Raw genomic sequence first — 22,859 nt, forward strand, 5'->3', positions numbered from 1 at the left:
GATTTCTTATATCTTGGGTTTCTTGCTAGTCCTGACCTCCCATTTTTGACTCTCCTGTTCCATCAGACTGCTAAAAGTTTTGCTCAGTTTCTCTGCATCTCAGCAGCCACTTTCTGCCCACCCTCTTGATTTACTTTTCTTCTTTCAAGGATCTTGATCTCTTCAAGGAGCTACTTTGATAGTTTTCAACACATTAAATAGGTGTGGGTGTGTGTGTGTGGGGGGGGTGGGGGATGTGTGTATGGTCCTGCTTGTCTGGTTTTAAAATTTTTTAATGTTTTATTTATTTTTGAGAGAGAGAGAGACAAAGAATAGTGTGAGCGGGGGAGTGGCAGAGAGAGATTGAGACACAGAATCTCAAGCTCTGGGTTCTAAGCTGTCAGCATAGAACCCAATGTGGGGCTAGAATTCACAAACCATGAGATCATGACCTGAGCTGAAGTCAGACGCTTAACCGACTGAGCCACTCAGCTGCCCCTTGTCTGGTTTTTCTAAGTAGAATTAGTCTGCTCAAAGCCAGATAGCAAAGTTCTGCCCTTGTTTTTTTAATTAATTAATTAATTAATTTTTCTTTTTTAAATTAACATCCAAATTAGTTAGCATATTGTGCAACAGTGATTTCAGGAGTAGATTCCGTAGTGCCCCTTATCCATTTAGCCCATCCCCCCTCCCACAACCCCTCCGGTAACCCTCAGTTTGTTCTCCATATTTAAGAGTCTCTTATGTTTTGCACCCCTCCCTGTTTTTATATTATTTTTGCTTCCCTTCCCTTATGTTCATCTCTTCTGTGTCTTAAAGCCCTCATATGAGTGAAGTCATATGATATTTGTCTTTCTCTGGCTGACTAATTTCGCTTGGCATAATACCCTCTAGTTCCATCCACGTAGTTGCAAATAGCAAGATTTCATTCTTTTTGATTGCCAAGTAATACTGCATTGTATATATATACCACATCTTCTTTATCCATTCACCCATTGATGGACATTTGGGCCTTTCCATACTTTGGCTGTTGTTGATAGTGCTGCTATAAACGTGGGGTTGCATGTGTCCCTTCGAAACAGCACACCTTTGTCTCTTGGATAAATACCTTGTTAAGTATTTAGTGCAATTGCTGGGTCATAGGATAGTTCTATTTTTAGTTTTTTGAGGAACCTCCATACTGTTTTCCAGAGTGGCTGCACCAGCTTGCATTCCTACCAACAGTGCAGAAGAGATCCTTTCTCTGCCTCCTTGCCAACATCTGTTGTTGCCTGAGTTAATGTTACTCATTCTGACAGGTGTGAGGTGGTATCTCATTGTGGTTTTGATTTGTATTTCCCTGGTGATGAGAGATGTTGAGCATTTTTCATGTGTCGGTTGGCCATCTGGATGTCTTCTTTGGAGAAGCGTCTATTCATGTCTTTTGCCCATTTCTTCACTGGATTATTTGGTTTTTGGGTGTTAAGTTTGGTAAGTTCTTTATAGATTTTGGATACTAACCCTTTATCTGATATGTCGTTTCAAATATCTTCTCCCATTCTGTCAGTTGCCTTTTAGTTTTGCTGATTGTTTCCTTCACTGTGCAGAAGCTTTTTATTTTGATGAGGTACCAATAGTTCATTTTTGCTTTTGCTTCCCTTGCCTCTGGAGATGTGTTAAGAAGTTGCTGCGGCCAAGGTCAAAGAAGTTTTTGCCTGCTTTCTCCTCGAGGATTTGGATGGCTTCCCGTCTTACCTTTAGGTCTTTCGTCCATTTTGAGTTGTTTTTTGTGTATGGTGTAAGAAAGTGGTCCAGGTTCATTCTTCTGCATGTCGCTGTCCAGTTTTCCCAGCATGACTTGAAGAGACTGTCTTTATTCGATTGGATATTCTTTCCTGCTTTGTCAAAGATTAGTTGGCCATACATTTGTGAGTCCATTTCTGGGTTCTCTCTTCTGTTCCATTGATCTGAGTGTCTGTTTTTGTGCCAATACCATACTGTCTTGATGATTACAGCTTTGTAATACATCTTGAAGTCTGTGATTGTGATGCCTACTGCTTTGGTTTTCTTTTTCAGGATTGCTTTGGCTATTTGGGGTCTTTTCTGGTTCCATACAAATTTTAGGATTATTTATTCTAGCTCTGTGAAGAATGCTGGTGTTATTTTGATAGGGATTGCATTGAATATGTAGATTGCTTTGGGTAGTATCAACATTTTAACAATATTTGTTCTTTCTGTCTGGGAGCATGGAATCTTTTTCCATTTTTTTTGTGTCTTCTTCAATTTCTTTCATAAGCTTTCTATAGTTTTCAGTGTATAGATTTTTTACCTCTTTTGTTAGATTTATTCCTAGGTATTTTATGGTTTTTGGTGCAACTGTAAATGGGATCGATTCCTTGATTTCTCTTTCTGTCGCTTCATTGCTGGTGTAAAAGAATGCAACTGATTTCTGTGCATTGATTTTATATCCTGCAAGTTAATTCATGGATCAGTTCTAACAGTTTTTTGGTGGAATCTTTAGGGTTTTCCATATAGAGTATCATGTCATCCGTGAAGAGCGAAAGTTTGGCCTCTTCCTGGCTGATGTCTTTTATTTCTTTGTGTTATCTGATTGCAGAGGCTAAGACTTCCAATACTGTGTTGAATAACAGTGCTGAGAGTGGACATCCCCGTCTTGTTCCTGACCTTAGGGGGAAAGCTCTCAGTTTTTCCCCATTGAGGATGATATTAGCGTTGGGTCTTTCGTATATGGCTTTTATGATCTTGAGGTATGATCCTTCTATCCCTACTTTCTTGAGGGTTTTTATGAAGAAAGGATGCTGTATTTTGTCAAATGCTTTCTCTGCATCTATTGAGAGGATCATATGGTTCTTGTCCTTTCTTTCATTAATGTGATGAATCACATTAATTGTTTTGCAGATATTGAACCAGTCCTGCATCCCAGGTATAAATCCCAGTTAGTCGTGGTGAATAATTTTTTTAATGTATCGCTGGATCCAGTTGGCTAATATCTTGTTGAGGATTTTTGCACCCATGTTCATCAGGGACTGCTCTTGTTTTAAATGCCACTGATAGAAATGTTCTAAAGTTTCCTTTTCTTCTGCCTTGTTTTGAGTCTTTAGTTTTAACCCAGGGACCAAAAAGGTACTTGTTTGACTTTACTTACAGTTTAAATATGACATGTCTCATATTTGTGATTGTGAATGTGTTTCTATAGGACAGAAGTTCACATTTCTTGCTTCTCCCATTGTTACTTACAGAGTAGTAAGTAATAATAACTGGAAAGTAGTAAGTAGTAAGTAGTAATACCTGGAAAGTAAATGGATTTTATAGTTACCATCTTACTGGCAAGAAATATCCCCTCCACACCTCTGGGCATCCAGCTGAATCATTCCAGGTGTCAGCCAGACAGAGACTTCCTGCCTGAGATAGGACAGACCATCTGCACCTCACTTGAGGCAGAGGAGAAAGGGAAGCGAAAAGACAGACCACATCAATTTCTTCAGCTGTAAAATGAATTGGATGAATCTTGACATCATCAAAATTTCTGCAGGCCTTAATAGTTTGTGAACCTTTTAGCAAACTCACCTCTGTTCTTTGGTCCTTTTATTGAGGACATTGTTAAGGCCAGCGCCCATCTGTACCTTTATTTCCCCTGGCCACTCACATGCTCAGTGGCACTCTGCGATGAGAGACTGTAATCTGCATGCTGATTTTTGCATTAACACCACTGTATTAGTGTCCTAGGGCCGTCATAATGAATGGCCATGGACTTGGTGGTTTAAAACAAAGAAATTTTGGGGCGCCTGGGTGGCTCAGTCAGTTAAATGTTCGACTTCGGCTCAGGTCATGATCTCACGCTTTGTGAGTTCGAGCCCCGCGTTGGGCTCTGTGCTGACCGCGCAGAGCCCAGAGCCTGCTTCAGTTTCTGTGTGTCCCTCTCTGTGCCCCTGCCCCACTTGTACTCTGTCTCTCTCTCAAAAATAAATAAATATTAAAAAATTAAAAAAATAAAACAAAAAACTGTATTGTGTCATAGTTTTGGAGGCCAGAAAGTCTGAAATCAAGGTTTCAGCCGGGTTGGTTCCTTCTGGAGGCTCTGTGGGAGAACCGTCCCATGCCTCTCTCTTGGCTTCTGGTGGCTGCTGGTGGTTCTTGGCCTTCCCTGGCTTGTGGCTCCATCACTGCAGTCTCACCTCCATCTTCCCATGACTGCCTTCTCTCTGTGTCTACTCCTCCTATGAGGACAACAAACACTGGATTTAGGGCCCACCCTAAATCTCAAAATCCTTAGTTACAGCTGTAAAGGCCATATTGCCACATTCTGCGGTTCTGGATAGGCTTGAATTTTTTTTTTTTTTAAGTTTATTTATTTTGAGAGAGCATGCACGAGCTGGGGAGGGGCAGAGAGAGAAGGCAAGAGAGAATCTCAAGCAGTCTCCATGCTGTCAGCCCAGAGCCCAATGTGGGGCTCAATCCCACAAACTGTGAGATCATGACCTGAGCCGAAATCAAGAGTTGGAGCCTTAACTGACTGAGCTACCTAGGCATCCCTGAGTAGGCTTGGCGTTTGGGAGAACCCTATTCAACTCACTATAACCACCCAAATCAGTCTTAAAATAAGAAACTTTGTGAGGGCAGTAATTCTGTGTCTTGTTCACTGCAGTATTCTCTGTGCCTAATTGAAGGCATTTAACACTTGTTAAATAAATGGATGGATAAGGTTGAAATTGGGTCTAAGTGGTAGAAACCCAATATATATGGCCAGCTGCATTCAAATTAAGATGTCATTCACGGGCTAATCTTGTAGAGTGCTTGCTTTTTATGAGTTTTCAGTGTTTTTATGTAAGGTTTTATACCTCAAGTGGGTTGATGGATATGCAATCCATTAGTGAAAAGCATGTTACTGTGTAGTCTACTTTAAAAAAAATTAACCTTTTTAAAAAAAAAAATTTATTTTGAGAGAGAAAGAGCAAGGGAGGGGCAGAGAGGGAGGGAGAGAGAAAGAATCCCAGGCAGGAGATAGCATGGAGCCTGACATGGGTCTCAGCCTCACCAACCATGAGATTGTGATCTGAGCCAAAATCAAGAGTTGGATGCTTAACCAACTGAGCCACCCACGCTCCCCCTCAATATTACCTTTCTTTATATTTGAATTTAAAAAAAAATGTTTATTTATTTTTGAGGTGGGAGGAGGGACAGAGAGAGAGGGAGACACAGAATCCGAAGCAGGCTCCAGGCTCTGAGCTGTCAGCACAGAGCCCAACGTGGGGCTTGAACTCACAGACTGTGAGATCATGACCTGAGCTGAAACCAAGAGTCAGACACTTAACCGACCGAGCCACCCAGCCCCCTGCCACCTCCAAATTACCTTTATATTCTTTACTTTTACTTTCTTTTTTCCCTCTTTCTTTTGTTTTATTCCTATTTTCTGTTGGATTAGTTTACTGTTACCAGTTACAGGTCCTCTGTTTCCTTCTCATTTTCTTTCCTTTTTTGTGTTTTTTCCTTTTTTCAACTCCTCATATTGTGCTTTCAAAACGTATGGGTCTGCGATGTAAAAAAAGAAAAAATGTATTTTTTCTATGACTATATATTTCAATATATTCAGTAAATATATATTTCAGTAAGATTTAGATGAAAGAGATCACAAGCCTTCAGGTAGATTAAGCTGAAAAAAGAATGATACTTAGTGATTTTTTTACTGTTCCCTGAAGAAAGGAGACACAGCTTATTTTGTATTTTATTTTATTTATTTAAAAAAATTTTTTTTAACGTTTATTCATTTTTGAGAGACAGAGACAGACAGAACATGAGCAGGGAAGGGGCAGAGAGAGGGAGACACAGAATCCGAAGCAGGCTCCAGTCTCTGAGCTGTCAGCACAGAGTCCAGTGCGGGGCTTGAACTCACGAACTGCGAGATCATGACCTGAGCCGAAGTCAGACACTCAACTGACTGAGCCACCGAGGCTTCCAGTATTTTAAATTAGTCATAAGAGGAAGGTATTGCGTCTGCATCTCTTCTAACTAATAAACTAGGAACATAATGAGGGAGGCGATATTGTACATAATAAGCCTCTAGTTGTCCGACTAAGGAATCCTTTCTCACGCTGCCTGCAGAGTGAGATTGTGCGGATGCCTGCAAATATGTAAACTTGCTGCACTGTTTGAACATCCCTATTACCTTGCTGTGCCTCAGATCTGGTTCTTTGATTTGTTCTCTCAAGCTCCCTAAAGCTTCTTCTATGGCAGTTTGGATAGTATTTAGGAATCTTGCTGCATATGCTCATTATATAACACAAAGTGACATAAAACACTCTGCCACATAACTGTCCCCTGCTCAACTCCCGTGATTCACTCGGTACTAGGTTAATAGCATTTATGTTATTCATAGATCTCAGTTGACCTTGATCTGCTAGAAACTCCTTCCTTTTTATCTCTGTTCCATACTGGGGAGATTTTGTCCCACATAAACAATGGTTCTTTTGTACAAGCACATACCCCCCTTCCCCAACATCCAAGTTTTAATTTTCCTGGCATGCATAGTATGTATCTCTCTTCTGTTCAATGTCTGTTACTTCTTACCTATGTTTAATTGATGGATAATATAATTTTCTATTTAGTTTGCGAAAGAAAAGTATTTAAAAATTAAGTTTTTGGTATCTGAACAACAACAAAAAGACTGCAGCTTTGTGAATGAAAAAGTTCACAGAAATGATTTTTCTTCTGTTTTTCCAATTTAAAAAATACAGATTAAGTGGGGATTTAGTCTCATATACCTCCGTTTATCCAGTATCTTTCAAATAATAGTATTTGTCTTGGAAAACAAAAGAGTTTTAGTCACACTGAAATATCCCTGTTTGGGTTGAGAGTTTATTATTTCTCTATGTATTTTGTATATATGTGTATATATTAAACATATGTATGTATGTGTGTGTGTGTATGTGTGTGTGTGTGTATGTGTGTGTGTGTGTGTGTGTGTGTGTGTGTATATATATATATATATGTAAACCCACACACACAGTCTTTCTGTGAGTAATGATACAGGCATTGGATAAAAGTTTGTTGGTAATAATTGAGGGTTTAATTCACAGAGTCAATTCTGCCATTCCTTTTGGGAAACTTCTTGGAAAAGCACTTACCAAAACACAACAAACAAATGAACAAAACAGAAAACAAAATCTAATAACAAAAACCTCATTTCTTAGGAATTACTCTGTAACGTAAATCTCACCTCTCAATAAAACATCTTATTTATAAAGTACCCCCTTCAGTTAGCTTATTTTTTGTAATCAGTGAATACTGATCTGGTATTAAGTACTTCTGTGTAAAACATTTACAACTCTGTTCTCCATCAATTACTCTAGTAGGTGGGGAAAATCTTTTAAAGCCTTCTTTCATGGAGTCCAATTCGGAGTGTTCAAATCGTCTCTTGTTTTTACTTGAGGATTCAAATATTTATTTATTTATTTAATGTATGTATTGTTCTGGTATATTACTTTTCTGTGAGGAGATATTCCGCAACTATTTGTGGTAGCAAAATGTGTAATGAGAATTATTTACCATACTTAAAATGTTTTTCAACATTCTCAAACTTTAGTTTGCTTAATAGTGCCTGGACAGCATTTTTCTTTTTTAAATGCAGACTCCGGGGCCCCATTTTGAGAAATGCTGACTTAGTAGATGGGGGGCACGGGCCCAAGCCTATGTTTTAAGAAAGCGGCTCTGTTGATTCCAGTGTGCTTAGGTACAGATTATACCTTGAGGAACATGTTTCTGAACGATTATGGAACAAAGAGCTTAGTCCTTTTGCTGGGGAACCTAGAAACTGAGGGTTGAAGGGCGCAGTGGAAATGTATTCTGGAACGCTAACGGTGCACCTAGATACACAGTGAGTATAAGCTAGGTGCAAGAAATACTTGACAGATCTGGCCTTTAATACCTTGCCAAAAGTAGGAAGGGGAAGCCCTTACAGAAATTGGTGTAGAAGGTCATGTGGCTTGAGGGGTGTTGTTGGAGGTGAAGGTGTTAGGACATTTCTTCTGTACCTCTACTTGGTTTATTTAAAATGAACTGGGCCCTGTGATTATTCATGCAAAAGACCAGGGGCACCTAAAACTCTTCTGTGGGAATAAAATTACTCACCAGCCCATCTATACTTGTTTTTGTTTTTTAAGTGTTCCCATAATCATGCCATAAGGATACTTTGGAAATGAAGTGACTCAATCATTACACAGTTTTTTACTCCTTCAGGATAAAATGCTCATTTCCCTGGATGAATAGGTATAGGCTTCTCATAGTCCAGATTACCATAATTAGTGTGGAGCCTACTTTAAAATTAGGTCATATAGTTAATGGTTTTGATTTACCTTTGGCTTTAGTTAATTACATGAGATAATACATGTGAAAATGTCTGGCATGGAATCTGGCATGTGCTAAGTACTTAGTTCCAATTGCCTAGTTAGCATCTCCTCTCAGATAGCTTGCAACCACCTCGGACTCAATATAAGCCTCTGAGTCTTATTGATTTGACTTCCTCCATATCTCTTAAATCAGCCACTTCATTCATTGCTCAGTGCACCAGTCATGGCCTGTGTGAAGTTTCTGGGCAGGTTGTGTGGATGGCCCTCAGGTCCAAAGAACTTAACGCATAAAAAGAACAGAGAGGTCAGCATGCAAGGGGAAGGAGGCCAAAACATGAAGTACCCTTATAAGTCACATTAAAAGTTTTTGAAATTTTATTCTAAGAACAATGGGGAAAGTTTGAAGAGTTTCAAACATGGGAGTGGCATGATCAGATTTGAGTTTTACGAACATTGCTCCCTTCCATCTCTCCAACTCCTTTTGTCCTAACATAAGACCAGGTCACAAACATCTCTCCTCAGGAGCATTACATCCAGTCCCCTTCCCCCTTCCTTCTCCTCTTAAATGCGTGCTCCACATTTCAACCAAGCAAAACCCACAGACAAAACCCCTAGGAATCTGATTGTATCATTTTCCTCTTTCAAGTCTTTTAATGGTTTCCCAATGCCCTTAGGATAAATTCCAAATTCCTTGACAGGGGTTCCATGGCTTATGACTAATATTTACCTTCCCAGGCTCTTCTCTCAACCACTTTCCCTCAGACATTCCAGGTACACTGAACATCTTTCAGTTATTCTAACGAACCATGCTGTCTCTTGCCCAGACCTTCCTGTTCTCCATGCCTGGGCACCAGTCCTGCCCAGCTCTGTTTGGGCTGGTGAATTCTTACAGCCTTTGACTATGTGGAGTACCCTGCTAATGACTGCCATCTTTCCCAGTTGAGACATTTATCACACGTTACCCTGCCAGACTGAAGCTCCACCAGTGTCTGACCTGGTCATTCCTTCAACCGTAGATAGCACTTGCCCCTGGTGGGCTCTCAAGATGCCTGGAAGGTTCTCAATAACACACTCCTACAGAATGGATGAATGAGTGGTACCTATCAGCTTCCTTCACTTTGCCTTTTATATCATGTCCTCTTTCTGAAGAGCTTGTTGGAAAAAGGACTAACTCAATAATGACACACCTGCTTTGGGTTTAGATGACAAATTGGAGTCCTGTTACAATGTTAGGAATAAAAACAACCAAGTTAAATTTTAGACAGGGATATAGAATCTGATATTAGGCAAACAAGGAAAGACCTAAGGGAAATATTTTTATTGTAAATGGGAGATGCTAAATAATTGTTGAATACAATCAATATAATCAGTTGCTTAGTGTTGTCCCTGATTCCTTTCACAACCATAATTAATATTTGAAAAATGCTTTATATTTTATAAAGTGAATTTCACCCACATGATCTCATTATCCTAACAATACTATATCATCATTACCTATCTTATGAAATAGGAAATGAAGGCCTACCTGTGGTGCAAAGTGACTCCCCAGTGGTAAGTGGTAGTGCAGGACTTGAACCCCTGTCCTCACCTCAAATCCAGTGCTCTTCTAATATATCACATTCCTTCCCTAAATGTCTGCAAGCAAAACCAAAATTGTTGGTTACTTCTGGGCATGGTTTTGTGTGCATTATTTTATCCGGTCAGAGTTGCAAATGATTGGGAGGACAAGAAAAACAACAGGGAACATGACTGTTTTGGCTGAGAATGGAACCCCTCTCCAAAATATTTGCTCATAGAAGGAGCAAGAGCAGTGTGGCAGACGTGCCCCACTTGACTGTGATTCTCTTCACAGTTTACCACCCGAGGAGGGAGACCCTGGTGGAGGGAGGCCTCCAGCTGCTGTAAGACTTTTCCATTTTTAATAGCTGATCAATCACCAGAGAATACTGAGATTCAGCTAGGTATTTCTTAAGTCTAAAGGGAAGATAGAAGGCAGAGGTTAAAACATTAAAAAAAAAAGAAAAAAAGGAAAGAAAGAAAGAATAGAAAAAAGAAGAAAAAAAAGAGATCACTCTTGCCCTGATGAAACTTCTGATCTATGGGGGAAATGCATAGACCTTCAAAACCTCTGCCAATATGATGAGAAGAGCTACAACTAAGTTAATAGCAGATGATTTAATGAAGAGCCTAGGCCAGGGGTTCTCAATCTTGAGAACCTCAAAAATGCCTCTAAGGTTTTGCTGCCCAGACTGCAGCCCAAAACAATGAAACCAGAATCTCTGAAGATGGAACCCAGGCAACAGTACTTTCCAAAGCTTGCTAGGTCATTCTAATGTTCTGGCAAAGCTAAAGTAGGAGAAAAACCTTTTACTAATTTGATAGGAGTTATGCCAACCTCAGATTCATGACCGCTGGTGTGGTGGTTTTGATTATTTTGAGAAATGCTGAAAAATTCCTGATTGGAACCAAAAGTTCAGTGAGTCTTCTTTAATTCAGAGGTGCCTGGTGGGGGCACCTGGGTGGCTTAGTCCGTTAAGTGTCCAACTTCAGCTCAGGTCATGATCTCACCACTTGTGGGTTTGAGCCCCACATCGGGCTCTGTGCTGACACCTCAGAGCCTGGAACCTGCTTGGATTCTGTGTCTCCCTCTCTCTGTCCCTCCCCCACTTGCACCCTGTCTGTCTCTCTCAAAAATAAATATACATTAAAAAAAATTCAGGAGTGCCTGGGTGGCTCAGCTGGTTAAACGTTGGGGTGGTTCAGTTGGTTAAGCATCCAACTTTGGCTCAGGTCATGAGTTCCAACCCCATGTCGGGTTCTTTGCTGACAGCTTCACAGCCTGGAGCCTGCTTTGGATTCTGTGTCTCCCCTTCTGTCTGCCTCTGCCCTGCTTGTGCTCTCTCTTTCTCTCTCTCTCAAAAATAAACATTAAAAAAGAAATCTCCTTACTTCAGTGAACACATTACAATAATCAACATCCACTAGAGCACTCAGTAAAGCTCAGCATAGAGCTAAGGGAGATAAATATTATATGATTGCACTCATGTGTGGAATTTAAGAAACAAAACAGATGAACATAGGGGAAGGGAAGGAGAAAGAAGATAAAAACAGAGAGGGAGGCAAACCATAAGAGACTCCTAAATGCAGAGGACAAACAGGATTGCTGGAGGGGTGCTGGTGGGGAATGGGCATTAAGGAGAGCACTGGGTGTTATATGTAAGTGATGAATCACTAAATTCTACTCCTGAAACCATTATTACACTAAATGTTAACTAACTTGGATTTAAATAAAATTGAAAAAATAAAAATAAAACAAATAAACTAATTGAATTCTCACAATTCTAAGGTTTCATTATTAGCCTGTTTGAAGATGAATCAACTGAGGTTCCAATAAGTATATTATCTGCCTGAAGTCATGTAGCTGGTAGGGGGAGTAGTAGAGACAGAATTTGAGCTTTTCTTGCCGAATTTTGTAGTCATCAGCCTCTAAACCATTCTGTATATCCACTGGGGAAAAGAGATGCTATTAAAACAAATAGCAGCAAACCTCACTTCCAGAAAGGCTGAGCCTTGCTGCACCTCACTTTACAGCTAGAGTACAGTAAACTTAGGTTGTATTTCTACTACTGTTTTAAAAATCTGTGAGTTTTTTTTTTAGGCTTCAGGTTTTTAAATTAAAAAATGGAGGATGGGGGTGCTAGAGTGGTTCAGTCAGTTAAGTGTCCAACTCTTGATTTCGGTTTAGGTCATGATCTCATGATTCATGGGGTCAAGCCCCGGTCAGGCTCTGCATTGACAGCACAGAGCCTGCTTGGGATTCTCTCTCTCTCTCTCTCTCTCTCTCTCTCTCTCTCTCTCTCTCTCTCAAATAAACATATAAAAATAAATAAATAAATAAATAAATAAATAAATAAATAAAGGAGGATAAATTATTTAAAAATTTTATGATTTTTTTCCCCCATACATACATGTCCTTGTTACAAAGGACATGTTCAAAGGGGTATTTCAAGAAAAGTAAATCTTTCAGCCTCTAGCCTTTGGTTTCCTCCAGAGAGAGTAGTCTGGAGATTTTATTGTATGAATGAAAAGACTGCGATTGATTTAGGATCTTCAAGATTAATCTCCTCGGGTTGTGGAGAGGATTAGAAAATATGGCCCAATAGCAAAAAAAAAAAAAAAAAAAATTGGGGAATGATCATAGGATAGACAAGCAAGAGTGTTGTCTGCCATGGTTAGATGACTTGCCACTTATTTAGGCCCAATTGATGGCACTTTCCAAACTCCTGCTAATATAGGCGGTGCTCCAGTGAAGAGCTTTATGTGAATGTCATTTTGCACATGCCTAAGTATTTCCATAGGATAAATTCCTAGAGGTAGAATTTCTGGATCATAAGTATGTGCACTTAAATTTGATAGATACTGGGGCGCCTGGGTGGCTCAGTTGGTTGAGCGTCCAACTCTGGTTTCGGCTCAGGTCCTAATCTCACAGTTGGTGAGTTCGAGTTCCACAGTGCAGAGCCTTCTTGGGATTTCTGTCTCCCTCTCTCCCTTTGCTACTCCCTGGCTTGCTGTCTCTCTCTCTCTCTCTCTCTCTCTCTCTCTCTCAAAAAATAAATAAATAAACTCACACAGACACACACACACACACACAAATTTAATTTTTGATAGACACTGCCAGTTGTGCTTCATGAAGGTTGGATTCATTTGCACACCCACTAGCAGCAACATAACTCCTGGTTTATTATATACCCGCCATTATGGTACTTCACCAAACTTGTTGAACTTTGCCAGTCTGATGGGTGACAAATGGAATTTCAATATAGTTTTAATTATCATTTTAGAATTATTCTTCATTTGAAGACCTTTTCATATTTTTAAGAGACATTTGTATTTACTCTTGTCTGTTTCTAAATTTTGCTTACTTTTTATTGGTCTTTTCTTATTGATATCTAGAAGCTCCTGGTGTTAAAGAAATCAGATGTTTTTGAGTGTGAATTGCAAGTATTATTCCCAGTTTGGTTTTGGCTTTTTAAAAAATTTGCTTACACATTACCTCTCTGATTATTAAATAGACTACAGATTAAAATCTTAATTCTTACTCTTTACATTTAGAAGGCAATATTTTCAGAATAGCTATAAAATTTCAGCAAACCACATTTGTGTTTAACCATCTACAACCATAAGATCTCTAGATGTGTTACTATAAGGTAAAGTTTCATACTGTTTTTAAAAATTTTGTTTCAATTTTAGTAATTTTTATTTACTTTTATATAACTTACCTTTGACTCAAATTCCTTTTTCTTTATTACATTTAAATGATGATTAGATCCAAAATGAGTTCCTTACCACTGTAGATACGGTGTCTCAAAAGCATTTTCTACAAACCATTTTATATCACAACACATAATAAATTAGCATACTTAGTGTTTTTATTTCCCTACCTGTTATGAATATTCAGCCTATCCCAAGAATGCCACTTTTCTTTCTCTTTTTCTTTTTCTTTCTTTTTCTTTCTTTCTTTCTTTCTTTCTTTCTTTCTTTCTTTCTTTCTTTCTTTCTTTTTCTTTCTTCCTTCCTTCCTTCCTTCCTTCCTTCCTTCCTTCCTTCCTTCCTTCTTTCTTTCCTTCTTTTCTTTCTAAATATTTTAATACCCTCTTAACTGATTTCTCACACTACCCCTGCAACCACCAGTCTGCTTTGTGTATCTTTGAATTTGTTTTTTTTGTTTTTGTTTTTGTTTATTTGTTTTAGATTCCACATATAAGAGAAATTGCATGGTATTTGTTTTTCTCTGATTGGCCAATTTACTTAGCATGATACTCTCAAGGTCTATCCATATTGTCACAAATGGCAAGATTTCATTCTTTTTTGTAGCTGAATAATATTCCATTATGTTTATTATATATATATATACCACAATTTTGTTATCCATTCATCCATTGATGTACGCTTAGGTTGTTTCCATATCTTGGGTGTTATAAATAATGCTGCAATAGATGTGGATGCATATATCTTTTTGAATTAATGTTTTTGGTTTATTTGCATAAATGCCCAGAAGCGTAATTTCTGGATCATATGGTATATCTATTTTTAGTTTTTTAATGGACCTCTCTATACAGTTTTCCTAGTGGCTGCACCAATTTACATTCCCACCCAAAGCACACAAGTGTTCCCTTTCCTTCACATCCTTGCCAACACTTGTTATTTCTTATCTTTTTGATGATAGTCATTCTAACAGGTGTGAAGTGATATCTCACTGTGGTTTTGATTTGCATTTCCCTGATGTTTAATGATGATAAACATCTTTTCATGTACCTGTTGGCCATCTCTGGGTCTTCTTCAGAAAAAGACTGTTCAGATCATCTGCCAAATTTTTTAAATCAGATTGTTTTTTTCCCTATTAAGTTATATAAATTCTTTATATATTTTGGATATTAACCTCTTATCTGATATGTGATTTGCAAATATCTTCTCTTTCATTTTGTTGATGCTTTCTATTGCTGTGCAGAAGCTCTTTAGTTTGATGTTGGTCCATTTGTTTATTTTTGCTTTTGTTGTTTTGCTTTTGGTGTCAGATTCAGAATACCATCGCCAAAACCTATGCAAAGGAGCTTACTGCCTATGTTTTCTTCCAGAAATTTTATGGTTTCAGATTTTATATTCAAGTCTTTAATTCATTTTGAGTTAATTTTTGTATACGGTATAAGATAGTGGTCCAGTTTCATTCTTTTGCATGTGGCTATCCACAGTTTCCCCAACACCATTTATCGGAGAGTATTCCCTATTGTAAACATGTATTGCAAACATTATTCTCAGTTTGTGTTTGGCATTTTGACTTGATTTATGATATCTGTCTATCTATCTGTCTATCTATCTACCTACCATGTAGAAATGTTCTATTGTTATGGCTTCAAATTTAATTCTGGACTTCTTATCAACATTAGAAAGATTTTCCTGCTCAAAGATTACTTAAATTTTTAAGTATTTTTTTCCTAATGCCCTTAATGTTTTATTTTTATGTTTAACTGTGAACTGGCATTTTTTTTTTTTTAATGGAAGTTATGAAGTAAGGAGCCCAAAAATCTTTTCCCTAGATTGTTACCTGGTCGTATCTGACATCTTTTATTGAACACTTCTTTTCCATTGATTTGAATGGAGAAGAATTTGAATTTGCTTTGAATTATTTTATCAAGTATTAAGCACTTTTACATTTATTTCTGCAATTTTGATTCCGTTCCATTGCTCTATTTGTCTGTTCGTATAACAGGATCATATTGTTTATAATAACTGTAGCTTTATAATTGACTTGATATCAAGGAGGCCTAATCTTCATTGACTGTTATTATTTCAGAAATTTTGTAGTTCTTTTTGTTTTATTTTTAAATTTTTATTTTTTTGTTTAATTTATCTAATTAAAATGCTCCATGTGTATGATTATTATAATTAAACTACATTTATAAACTAATTTAGAAAAATCCTAGTTGATATTTTACCTTTCTATCAAAGGAAATGGTGTATTCTTCCACCTTTTTTTTGGGGTCGAGTTTTTGTTTTTAAACTCAAGATGTTTGATTCTCTTTTTCAGAATAAATTTATCGTCAGACAATAGGAAAAAGTATAATTTGAATTTTCTCTTTTTCGTTTTTGGTCTTTAGATTTGGTCAAATGTTCCCTGAAGTCACTCATCAATTTTGTGACTGCCAGTATATGGTGTGGGGGGTGGGGGTGGGGTGGAAGACAGTTTGTTTGCTCTCATAAAGTTTCTGGTCCTGAAAGTTTGAGCAGGTAAATGAATCCTAGCAATGCCAAGTCTGTTTTTTTGTCCCAAGAGACCTGGCCGCGAAACATAAACTGAAGCAGTCCTTACCATTTCACAACACTGTTTGGAAAGTCCTGCTAATGAATTGTGTGGCCGTATTTCCAAGGGTTAGTATGCTTTGTTGTGGCCTTGGAACTCCAACAGCAATGCCGGGTCACCCAGTGCAGGTAACACCATAGCAGTCAGCATATTAACATTTCTTAACCAGCCTCACTCTCATGCCAATATTCAAAAAGAACAAACTAAACAAATATTTATTTACTGGTTTCAATCTTGTCTTAAATTCTACAAATGAAACCTGCAGCTTTTTGAAGCCAACTCCCTGAGTAATAAAAACATGCTTATCAATGTTGGGCATGTGCTATAATCACTTGTGTCGTTGTTTTGGGAAGTACATAGATTATGGCCAAATAGTCCTTTCAATTTGTAAGGAGCCACTGTGCAAATCTTATGAAATAATTCTGACTTTTCTGCATGCTCTGACTTGCCATGAAGTAAAGAACGTCTCACAGTTAACCAAACTTTCTGGATTCCTCACTGCTTTGAATTTGAAAAGTGCCCGTTTCTCAGAGATGTACTTGTTTTACTTGAAATTATTCCTGTTTGCAACACATATACCAACACCTGCATTCTAGGGATCAAGCATTTTCTTTCTTTTCTTTTCTTTTCTTTCTTTCTTTCTTTCTTTCTTTCTTTCTTTCTTTCTTTCTTTCTTTAATATATGTTTAATTGATTGTATGTTGGGGATGAATGGTAAATTCAAGTTTAGTGGTAAATTAACTTTATTAGTTTGTGCAGATATTTAATTGGGAAAAACATCTTGAAATGTATTTGCTACGTTCTTACTTCTTGCTGTGTGGCTGCATGGGGCCCAAAAAGTTCCCATGATAGCGTCAGAAGTCAACATGAATTTCATGACTAGATAAAGGCTGACTGCTCTTAATTTATTTAATATTTTATAATTTTGGAAACTCATTCTACTATATGCTCATTCATTTGGCCAGCTCTAAGTTTTTTGCTTGTTGTTGTTTGTTTGTTTTGATTTGATTGGTTTTGTTTCTAGTTGTCTAGAAAGAGTCAGAAAGGAGTGACTGTTTTAGTGACTCAGTCCCAAGCCCAAAATGAAACAGGATTATGGGATAGAGAGGGACCGGAGGGTGGTGATGGTGATACCTTTAGCTAGTGTGTTCAGGAAAAGGCAGAATATCTGAGCAGAGACATGGACTCTTGTGGTAACTAGTCCCATGTAGATCTAAGGAAAACATTTCCCAGGTAGAGGGTGATAATAGCTAGGGCCAGGCCCTAAGGTAAAGTCAAGCTCCGTATATTCAAAGGTAAGGATGAAGGCCAGTGTATCTGGGGTCTGAGGAACAAAGGTGAGAGGGCTGGGAGTTGAGGTTAGAGCAGGTATGGTGTACAGCTTCTGACAGCTCCCAAGGATACTCACCTCCTAGTATTCACACCCTTGTGCAGTCCCCTTCCCTTGTGTATAGGCTGGACTTAGTGACTCACTTCTAACACATAGCGTATGGCAAAAGTGATGGAATATCACTTCTGGGACTAGGTTGTGAAAAACTGGGACCTCTTTTCTCTCCCCTTTCCTCTGCCTGTTTTTGACTCACTCCTTCTGGTGAAGCAAAGTGCAAAATTTTGAGCTGTCCCCTAGAGAGACCCATGTGATAAGGTATAAGGGGTGGCCTTTGGCTTCTAATCAGTAGAGAACTGAGGTCCTCAACCAACAGCCCACAATAAACGGAATTCTGTGAACAACCATGTGGATGCTCTTGGAAGAGGATCCTCCCCAGTGGAGCACTGAGATGGCCTGCAGCCTTGTTTAACACCTTGAACGCAGCTCGTAAGAGCCCAAAGCAGAGAACCCCGCTAAGCTACACTTGGATTCGTGGCGTACAGAAAGGTAGTAAATATTGTTTCAAGGCAGTGAGTTTTTGGGTAATGTGTCATGCAGCAATAGATAAATAATACAGGTGGGTAGGGCCAGATCACATAAAGATTTATAGGCCATGGTGAGGAATTTGGATTCTCTTTCATGCAGTGCAGGGAAGGGTATGACCACTTTTAAAAAGATCACTGTGACGGCTATGTGGGGGATGGGCAGCACAGGGACAAGAGCAGAAGCAGGAAGACCAACTAGGAAGCTCTCAGCGAAGGATAAATGCGAAACGGTCAGATTTAAGATACATTTGTGCACGATAATGCTCATATGTCTTGCTGGGGATTTTATAGAGGAGATAAGGGAAATAGGAATTACAGATGAATTGTACATTTTTTGGCTTGATTAACTGGGTAGATAGAGGTACCAGTTGCTGAGATGAGGAAGATTAGGGGAAGAGTAATTTTGGGGTAGAGATGGAAATATTTATGTTGAAGATAATAAGTCTATGTGGAGATGTAAATGGGGAAATGCCAGGGGTTCAGATGTGTCCACCCATGTCTGGAGGATAGGTGGGGACGTTCCTTGGGGGGATCTAGTATATGAGTTCTCTGAATCCTCTTGAGAAAGAAATATCCTAAGAGAAGTCGAGATGCTTTCATTTGGTTGAAAGAAAACAGGCCAGAGTTAGAGACAGTTGGTGATTCTGTATATAGCATCTTATCCTCTGACTTAGTCCACATGTTCTAGGGTAAAGGGAATACAACAGCAGCCTCAATAAACATTAAAATAAACACTTTCCATAAATCTCCATTGCTTCATTTATCACCTCTCGTGCCAACAGTTCTGCAGAAATGGGAGATGGCGGACTGAGCACAGACATCAACACTGATAATATGAGGAAGCCTTGACTTGGATGTTGATGAGTCTTACCAGTGTGTCAGTGTCCTTGTCAGCCATTGGTGATGACCACTTCTGTGAACCCCACTGATGTAGCTGCCATTTTTGGCTTCAGCAGTGATAGGAGCTGTCACTACAGAATAGAAGAGAAAGAAAATGGCAAATATCAAATTACAGCCAAGAAGGCCCTTTTTGGGGACTTTCTCTTGTTGAGAAATTTGAAATGGGTTGCATTCTCTCAACTGGGATGGATTTGGAGGGTACTGTTGCCATGACTGTATTTTTATCTCCAAGATATGTTCTCTGGAAAACTGGGGTTACAAGAGTGATTTAATAAGGACTTCCTGTATTTGTTGGAAAGTTTTATTCTCAAATATGTTTTTGGAATATTTGCTTTCTTCTTAGTTATGGTTTTTATTTTGTAATTTCATTTCTTAATATTATTATGAGGTTATGAAGTCATTTTCTGTGAGTTCTTTCAACTTTTTTTTTTCTTTTGAGAAAGATGAGGAACGTAAATAAAACATTTTAAGGTAACACAATATTGTATTATAAGTGTCCTAAGTGTTTTATACACCATGCAGTATGGCTCAAGGATTTTTCCATACGGCATTAACCCTTTATTTTAAATTCTCACTCCTAAATAGGAAAAATAAATTCAAATCTTTAGATTGAACTCTTCGTTGTCTTTTGCCATTTTTGTCAAACATGAACGTTTGGGACGCTCAGCTGTTTGAGAGCTGAATGCTCTTAGATAAATTATACAGCCTAAGCAAGTTTAGAGATATTTTGGAATGAGAAAGTTGTTGATTGAGTAGAAAGAGTTGAAAGAAAGTTCTCAACTAGAAATATTATCACATGAATTCCAAACATTTGCTTTAATATACTCAGAATAAAAAATTTTTTAATGTGATATTGAGATGTTTTTTCCTGAACCATTGTTTTCTTTAAAAATTTTCCTGGCATAGTATATGCCATTGTTTTCCCTGAATACAGTATTTATTACTTCTGATATGGTTCAGGAATTAATAACCAGCAAACTTGATGGCATAGAAAAAAATGACTATTTCTTGAAACTTCAGATACAAGATGAAATTACTAAATCAGTAATAGGAAGGGTACACATTGTCTTATGTCACTATTTAAAAAAAAACTTTCCAAACATCTACCTACTATTCTTGTGTTGAAAATTAATTAATATTATATATAATTCACTTAGGACGGCTGATGGGAATAAAATAATCTGGAAAGGGCGACTCCTGTTAAAACTAAATGAGGCTCAGGGATCTCTTCCTGTCTGGTACCCCTAGACTTGACCCTATATCTTAACCAGGGTGAGTTAGTTACTGCCTACAAATGCTCCATTGAGTTATGTACTGCCTAAAAATCAAATGACCACATATTCAAATGACCTCTGGAATCGTACCAGTGTAAAAGATTTTCTATCTCTTTTACATATGGGGTGATCTATTCCTTGTTGATTTTGTACTTGTTGCAGTTGGTTTTGACTTTAGACTCAGAGGGCAATTTATTTTCCTTATTTAGAAAATCTCAGAGGACAGCCTCACTACAGTTCCTAAATAATTGTTTCAGTAATTTCTATTGTATGAACCATTAGCTGAGAATATCTTTTTTTTTTTCTTCCTCCAAGTCAATTTTCAGACTGAACTAATAACTTTTCTTTTTCCAGTTTAGTAAATCTCAGTCAGACAAGGCTACATTATATTAACTTGTTAACTCATCACCAGAAAGTTCCAGATTTAAGTTTCTAGCTTGGATTTGTAATGAATGTGCTTAATATAGGATTATCAAAAAATGAATTAATGAGCAAAAGAAATAATCTCCCTTCAAACTGATCCTTTCAGAGTTCTACCTCTCCATCCGTTACAAATTGGAAGTTCACTGACTTGTTCAGGAATATTTCCCCCACAGTCTGAAGCATAGTTGACCAATGACATATGCTACCTGAAATGTGCTTTCAGGTTTTATAATTAAACCACAACCCTACAGACTTACAGTAGAAGATCTGTTGTGAGCATTCTGTCCCTGGCCAGCTTCATATATATGCTAAAAATGTCCAAAGTGATCTGGGATATGTTTCATACTGAATCTTGCCTTGCACAAATTTAGTCTGAACTTGACAGGTTTCTTTGGAGTATTGCTATATAAAGTAGTGACATACTATAAGCTACCTAAGGTCACAAGTGTCCTCAATTAGACAGGCATTAAATATTTAAAGATAACTTTATTTTTTTATTATTTTATTTTTGAGACAGAGAGACAGAGCATGAACAGGGGAGGGGCGGAGAGAGAGGGAGACACAGAATCTGAAACAGGCTCCAGGCTCTGAGCTGTCAGCACAGGGCCCGATGCGGGGTTTGAACTCACGGACCGTGAGATCATGACCTGAGCCGAAGTCGGACACTTAACTGACCAAGCCACCCAGGCGCCCCTAAAGATAACTTTTAAGGACTAGGATAATTTTGCAGTGTATTTATTCTTTTTTAAAAAACATATTTATTTTGAGAGAGAAAGAGAGCACAAGCAGGGGAGGGGCAGAGGGAGAGCTAGAATCTCAAGCAGGCTCTGCCCCTCAGCATGGAGTCCCATGCAGGGCTCCAACTCACAAACCGGGAGATCATGACCTGAGCCTAAATAGTCAAACGCTTAACAGACTGAGCCATCCAGGCGCCCCAATGGTGTATTTATTCTTGATGTTATAAAAACTTACACTGTATACAAATGAACCAATGTATGCATGTCTACAAAAAATGCTATGTCAGTTTCACTTGAGATAGAATTCTCTTGTAAACCAATAACTAGTGTTCTTTTTGAACACTAGGTTGGTTATGATTAGAAGGTTACATGTTGTGCTTAGATTCACTAAGAAGCCTTGAGTGTTTCCTGAAAGTAAACCTGAGCCACAAACCTGCATCATGATCCACTCTATTTTAGAATATGCTCTATCTTAGGGGAGCCTGGGTGGCTCAGTTGGTTAAGTGTCTGATTTCGGCTCAGTCATAATCTCAAGGTTTGTGGGTTCGAGCGCTGTGACGGGCTGTCTGCTGACAGCTCAGAGCCTGGAGACTGCTTTGGACTCTATGTCCTTTTTTCTCTCTCCACCCAGCTCATGCTCTGTCTCTCTCCCGAAAGTAAACATAAAAAAAAAAAAAAAAAAAAGATGATTCCTGCAGCCACGTATAAATGTGTCTTACCGAGGAAAGGTATGATATTTGTTCATTTATTCTTAATCATTTCCCCCACCCCATGAGGTTCTGAACAATTGCACCATCTACCTGTGTGAGCAGCTTTCTGTGCTTCTGCACTACCAGGGATCCTTAAGCCCAGCAGGCCGGCTGCTCATCAGAGGCAGCTTTCTTGGACCATACCTGGTCCTTGGAAAACAGAATCTAAGACTGATGCAGGTGCAGGGAGTTTATTGGAGAGCACTCGAGTTCAGCATTCAGGGGGAATGAAGGAAGGTGAACCACAGCACACCTGAGACCAAGGCCTCAGCCTGTTCCAGTGCCTTTAGTGTCTTTAACTGACCAATCATCGGATGGGTGAATAGGGTGGTGATCTCTGGGTGAAGGGGTGATCTTCAGGGCAGGGCAATTACTGGAAATGGATACAACTGAGAACTGTTGGTCATTAACACACCCGATAAATAGGGGAGCTAGGGCTTTGGTCCCAGCCCGGGATCTGCGCTGGTTGTCTCGCACGTTCCAGCGGTCGGTGGAAGTGGAGCGGTGAGTAGGTCCTCCTTTACTAGGTTTGGTCTTTCTCCTGTGGAAGGCTGTGCAGGAATTACAGAGCGACTGATAATCCCAACAAAAAGAGTTTTAAAGCTGGTGAAGAATGTGTCAGAAAAGATACGGAAAAGAAATGCTTTTGCTCTTGAGCAAAAACTGAGTGTGTTCAACATTGG

Source organism: Lynx rufus, unplaced genomic scaffold, assembly GCF_022079265.1.
Source record: "Lynx rufus isolate CCGP_SWC_20201006 ecotype Redwood Valley unplaced genomic scaffold, mLynRuf1.p SCAF_1, whole genome shotgun sequence".
NCBI classification, from domain to species: Eukaryota; Metazoa; Chordata; class Mammalia; order Carnivora; family Felidae; genus Lynx; species Lynx rufus.